Source organism: Humulus lupulus, chromosome 7 (genome assembly GCF_963169125.1).
Source record: "Humulus lupulus chromosome 7, drHumLupu1.1, whole genome shotgun sequence".
NCBI classification, from domain to species: Eukaryota; Viridiplantae; Streptophyta; class Magnoliopsida; order Rosales; family Cannabaceae; genus Humulus; species Humulus lupulus.
In genome coordinates, this window is record NC_084799.1 from 51,895,880 (window position 1) to 51,902,042 (window position 6,163).

General features: G+C 30.9%; 1 long non-coding RNA gene across 1 annotated transcript; it reads right to left on the reverse strand.

Moving 5' to 3' along the window:
- Window positions 1-2,978: 2,978 nt before the first annotated feature.
- On the reverse strand, window positions 2,979-5,504 carry LOC133789601 (uncharacterized). Its single transcript, XR_009873628.1, has 3 exons — window positions 5,387-5,504; window positions 5,211-5,280; window positions 2,979-3,043 (listed from the first exon to the last, which is right to left on the reverse strand). It is a non-coding gene; the product is annotated as an uncharacterized LOC133789601 (long non-coding RNA).
- Window positions 5,505-6,163: the final 659 nt, after the last annotated feature.

Genomic DNA, 6,163 nt, shown 5'->3' on the forward strand with positions numbered 1-6,163 from the left:
AAGCCTAACTCAGACACTGTATTATCTCCGGATGCTCAAGCCAAAACATCCTCTCTGATCTTGATTAGTTGTGGATCACTCAATTGACCCTCCTTCATTCACTACAAGAAAAAATAGTATCCATAACACTTAAAAACTGCTAATCGGGAGTATTGATAATGCTTCTGAAAACACTAACATAGCCCCTGTTATTAAAAGTCCTGTCTTTTCTATAACAATATTCGAATGTTATGTTCGATGTTATCTTAAACTATTCATTAACACATTTTTAGTTGCTATAATATTCAAATAATAACATTTAGTTAGAGTATTTGATTATAAATTTGGAGTTTATTCTTATACTTTATGCATAACACTTTCCAACTGTTATGAAAATTGTTATATTTGATCATTTTATAACATTTTTAGTTCATTCTATTATATAAATCATAACTTTTTGTCCCAATTATAATATATTATACAAAACAACCATAATTATTGTAAATTCTCCCAGTAATAACATTTTGTTATTTTGTAATATGCATTTTTAATTGTTATAAAAAGTTTTTATTATTGTATTTTGATTAAAAAAATCACAATTGATCACAAGTGTAATATTAAATAGATCAAAAAATTTAAAATATTCAATATATATGATAAACCATGAGTATTTTTACATTTGAAGACAAACTACTTCAAACCATGACATTATCCACTTCAAAAGTTCTTAGTTCTAACCTAAATTTGAAAGCATACATAATAAAATTCTATAGTCTTGCACATCTTGTGCTTCAAAAGTAAAAACGAGAAACATAACAAGATACACAAAAAGTAAACCATGAAGCTTGCTCCACCCTCCAATTCATCATCCATTCCATTGTGCACTTGTCTTTGTTGTAAAGTTGATTTTCTTAGTTACACAAGAGTTTAAATAATTAATGCTTAAACTTAGAGTTAATAGTAAACTAAAATAGTACACTTAGACCAGTCAGCCTATAATCAATAAAGCTTATTGGAATAACCAATACACCAAAAGGAGGACCAAATAATTGAAAATAGGATGTGTAGATGATTACTGTATCAAAAATAAAATCAAATTTAATACATGAAAAATAATTTATTTTAAAAGAGAAATTAAATATGATTTGGGATAATAAATAATACATGGAATCAATTAGCATAGTCCAAGATGCTAGCTACAAGAAGAAAGTTGTCATCTAGCTCATTCATAAGGCAAAGCTTAGAAATTCGTTTATATGGAAAATCATGATTATCAAAGTTGTTGTGAAGTGTATTAAAGAACCAAGCAATGTTAAATAATTTGTCTTTCTTGTAAAGATTTAGTCCTCTCTTATATATAGAAAGACAAAGCTATGGCTAAAAGATAGAATCATGGAAAGTTTATTGGTTCATTAATAATATTAAACTCGAGAAGCCTTATGCAATACAGTTGATAGTCTATAACAGAATACAAAGCTGGTATATGCATATAGAAAAATATTTAGAGCAACATAACTAACAGAATCCTATTTGAGCTTGCAACAATATCTCAAAACTGTACATGGAAGAATTTAAGTAGCATAAAGATCTATTTAAACTACAACTAGTTCACATTTAGAGTTTAGTGTTCAAATTCTAGTTTGTACTTTCAATTTCACACCCAATGCAAAATTCAGGAAAACATTATCATGCAAACTAAGTGGGGGTGATAATTTGATTTTATCTACATTGATGTGTTAGTTTTTAATAGTTTAGTGAAAAAGCTTCTCACTTTAGGGTAGGCACTATTAAGAATAAGATCATATCCATTCTAAAATATATGCAAATTTCTATATATGAATATATATTTTTCACATTTCTTCTACAGATTGAAAGAAGTTGCAACTAATCTCCTTACCAAGCATCATTTAAGAATATTTTATTCTGCAATTCCTATCACATCTGTTATAGCTTCACTAAGTTCCATAGAATTAAGCAAGAATAGTAATGCAAAAGTTAACAGGCTGAAAGGACAAAGAACAAGCAATATCTGACCAAACACTTTTTGACAAGATATTAAAACAGAGATTATAGGTAGGTACTAAATCAAAATTTTAAGGTTTAAAAAATGGTCAATAAAGCATAAATTTTTCTTACTCAAAGGAACTCTCAGACCACCAGTGAAGTCAATTAAGGTAATCCAAAGTAGATCTCAACTTTAAAAAATTATGCATACGAAAAAAATAATAGATAATTAAATCTAAATAGGATTAAGTTGCATTAAACTTACCCATAGGTCCTGTCCCTGTTTCTCGACTGTAATCAATCAAGTCTTTCATACTATTAACCACTTCAGAAATCTGAAAGGCAAGCATTAATGTAATTAGAATTTAAAAGAAAGGGAAAAAAACAAAAAACAAAAAATCAATAAAACAGTAACCAAAAAGCTACTAATGTAAAAGTTGTCTTAGAGTTGAGTCTGATCATATATTATAACATTTCTAAGTCTTTCTCAATATGCATTCACAAAGTATTACAAACGCAAACCTATTTGGAAAGATGGTTGTAACTAAAATACAAGTGATATGAGATATTATATAATATTGTTTAGACACTCCAAACTTGTGAAAAGAAACTACTTGAAATATTACTGTGCTATAAAGATGACATAAAGGTGAAAGTGAAACTTTTTGCCACTGTGTCTTGATAACATTTAATGATATCTCACCAAAAACAAGCAGATTCCCAAAACACACCCTCAAATAATTAAATGTCACAATCATAAACAAAAACTGAAACACCAAGGATATCATTTTCCTTTAAAGAAAAAATTACCTACAAGCAGCGTACGTATCTCTTCGTATAGCCTAAATCATTCACCAACATCACCTCCAAAGTTTTCACCAATTGGCGAGCTGACGCCACAAACCTAACATACAATTAGCCCCATTTAAATCCAGTCAGGACATTTAAAGTTAAGTCAAATCATTAAAGTCATACTGCATAGGAGTCGTAACAAATTGAACACCAATGATCTAAACAAATACGTGACCCTTATTGGTGTGAAAATTATCCAACACAGAGACTGAAGATATAGAAAGCAGCAAGAATTACATCACATTAAGACCTAAATATGTCAAAATAAATAATCCTACTACATAATTAAGTAATATACCCAAGGAAGCTTGAGAAAAATCAGAAAAACATTATCAAATGCATTATTCTATAAAGGCCATATGATTCATATTCATCCATATCTTAATTCCAAAAAGAATTACAAGGGAATCCACATCTTAATTAATATATCAACAACTACGGTTGTGTGAATCCAAATCATTACTTACTATAATCAACATGAACAAAACAGAATTCAGAAATCCAAATATAAATAAGCATAATAAAAAACAAAATGAAGATTCAAACAAAGCTTGGGAACAACTACAAGATGAAAACTAAAATAAATAAATAATATAACAAGTGAATGCAAAGCCAATCCCATAACTATCATATAAACTATAACTTACCAAAGCTATAAATAAGAAAAGAGAATACAGTGCAAATAAAATCAAAGTTGTCAAACAACTTGCTGCCATTAAGAGAATACTGTAATGTATATCAATATGTATTATCAGTATATTTGTATTTTACTGTTGTAACAAGTTAATAATGAGTTCATATAATCCTGTAAGTAAACCGAGAGGCATTTATAGTGATACTATTTTTTTTCCATCATTTTGCAGAAAAGGAAAGGGAGTTGGGGGTTGCTCACGGTGAAATCAAGTCACTGAGAGCAACTGAAACTCTTAAAGATAAGGCAGTAGAAGAGGTACCGAAGAAATTTCTACCAGCCTACTATATTCACTTGAGTTTCACATACAATAAATTCAGTATTATAACACTTAAATTGTGTCTGAAGTTAGTTTTTTTGTGTTGTTATTTCCTTTCCAGCTCAAGCACGAGGTTGAAAAAATGGATGAAAAAGTCTCTGTCACTGAAAATATTCTTGAGCACAAGGTGAGTTATGGTCTTTCATGAGATATTTTCAAATATTATGAGTGTACTTCAAATAAGACTAATGGATGCGTTTGCATTTTGATAGGTCATGGCTAGAATTCAAGCCCTTACTTTTTTGACAGGTCATGGCTAGAAAGAGGTTGGATAGTTGAAGAGGTTCAAAACCAGAACTTTGAGTTGAGGAGACAGATTGAGATCTGCTAGGTATTTATAACATCACAGCAGATTCTATTTTGTTGGTTGGGCATATACATATGGTGAGGCTGAATTGTCAAGGTAACTTACATGTGTAACATGTGTAGGAAGAAAATAGAATCCTTGAGAAAACAAACTGCCAAAAGGTTCAGGAGGTAGAAAAGCTTAGCCAAACCATTCATGAACTTGAGGAGGTTGTTCTAGCTGGAGGAGTTGCAATCAATGCTATTCACGATTACAAATGACAGATAGAACAATTGAATGTGAGTCTAGATAAATTTACTTGTTGTATTTTTGACAATTATGGTATGCTAACCTCATTTGAGTAAAAAATTCAGGAGGAAAAGAGGACTCTAGAGCGAGAACTTGCAAGAGCAAAAGTTTCAGCAAACCGCATAGCAACTGTGGTGGCTAATGAGTGGAAGGACGAAAGTGATAAAGTTATGCCAGTTAAGCAGTGGCTGGAAGAAAGAAGGCTTATGTAGGTATAGTTTGATTACCTCAGAAATTTCCTACAAATCCTACATTTGACACAATGTTACAACTCAGTTATGCCTTTCCACTGCTTTTCATCTACTGTTCTTTCTAGTTGTACGAGTCTCCTTACAAATGAAAGAAGAAACTTATTATTACGTATATGTTAGCATTTATTTTCACTTATTTTGTGAATGTTCAATTCTACAATATGTAGGCAGTAAAAAAACAACACAAACCAGTAACAAAATACACCAAAGCCAATAGCAAAATAAATATTCTAAGCCATTAAACCAGTAGCAAAATGCACCAAAGATGTTTTCAAAAAATACCTTCTTGCTTTCAAAAAATTCCATATGCACTAACAAAATGCAAAAGTAATGCCATCACAAAAAAAAAAAAAAAAAACCAAGCTCTTCTCTTCGTTGTGTAATAATGACTAAATGATAATCACATTCAGTCATAATACAAACAATATATAACAACCACCAAAAAACTCTATTTGAAAGGGTTTGTAAAATTTTGTAACACTAAATGTGCATAAGAATGGATCAAGGAAAAGAACAAACCTCCAAATTGTCAAGAGTGACATGCCCAACCTTGATCATCCCATTTTCCATCATCATTCAATCAGTAGACCTTAACATTGAAATTTATGTTCAAAAACTAAGGTTAATTAGTCAAACAAACATATGTATACATAGGTTAATTAGTTATATATATATAGTTAAAAATAAAACTTCACCTGAGAATGGGACACGCATGGAGAGGAAGATAGAGAAAAAAAGAGAACCACATCTGGGCCCTTGTTCTTGCTTGTCGCCTGAGGGCTGAGGCAGAGAGAAAGAAAAAGGGAGGGTGTTGTGGTGTGCTTTAAGGGATAAAAAACTGCACTAAATTGCTTAGTGGGAGGCCTAAGCTCATAACGCAACAACTAAAAAAGCTTCTGTCTTGCAAGTTAAATGGCCAGATATTCACCATAACGTCGAGTAACATGAGAGTATAACACATTCAGATCAAAAACAACTATCATATAAATAAATATACTATACTAAGAGGAGCAAGATCAATAGAAACTAAATAGATCAGATATACAGAACAGAATACAATAAAAATACTAATGAATAATTCGGATTCGAAAATACTATCACTAATAAGTACATGAACAGCAATTAAGACTCATTCACCTCGTTAAAATTTCCATATTAGAGCAATCACACACCAAAACAGAAAAGGAGCAACTCAAAACGCAAAGAAGAAAAATTACACATACGGAATTGAAATTAACAAACAGGTCGTGCAATGCAAATCAATAACACAACGATTCGACGAGAAATTGGAAACGAATTCCATAATAGCTGAAAAACCCAGATCAAAAAAATCATAAAAACATGAAGAACCCAGACACACAAAACGCAAAAACAAAGCAAAGCCAGATCACAAAAATCATCGAAAAACTTGAGAGAAAAGAAGAATTGACGAGAGAAAGAGTCGAGAGAAGGAACATACTCGTGTGGAGGCA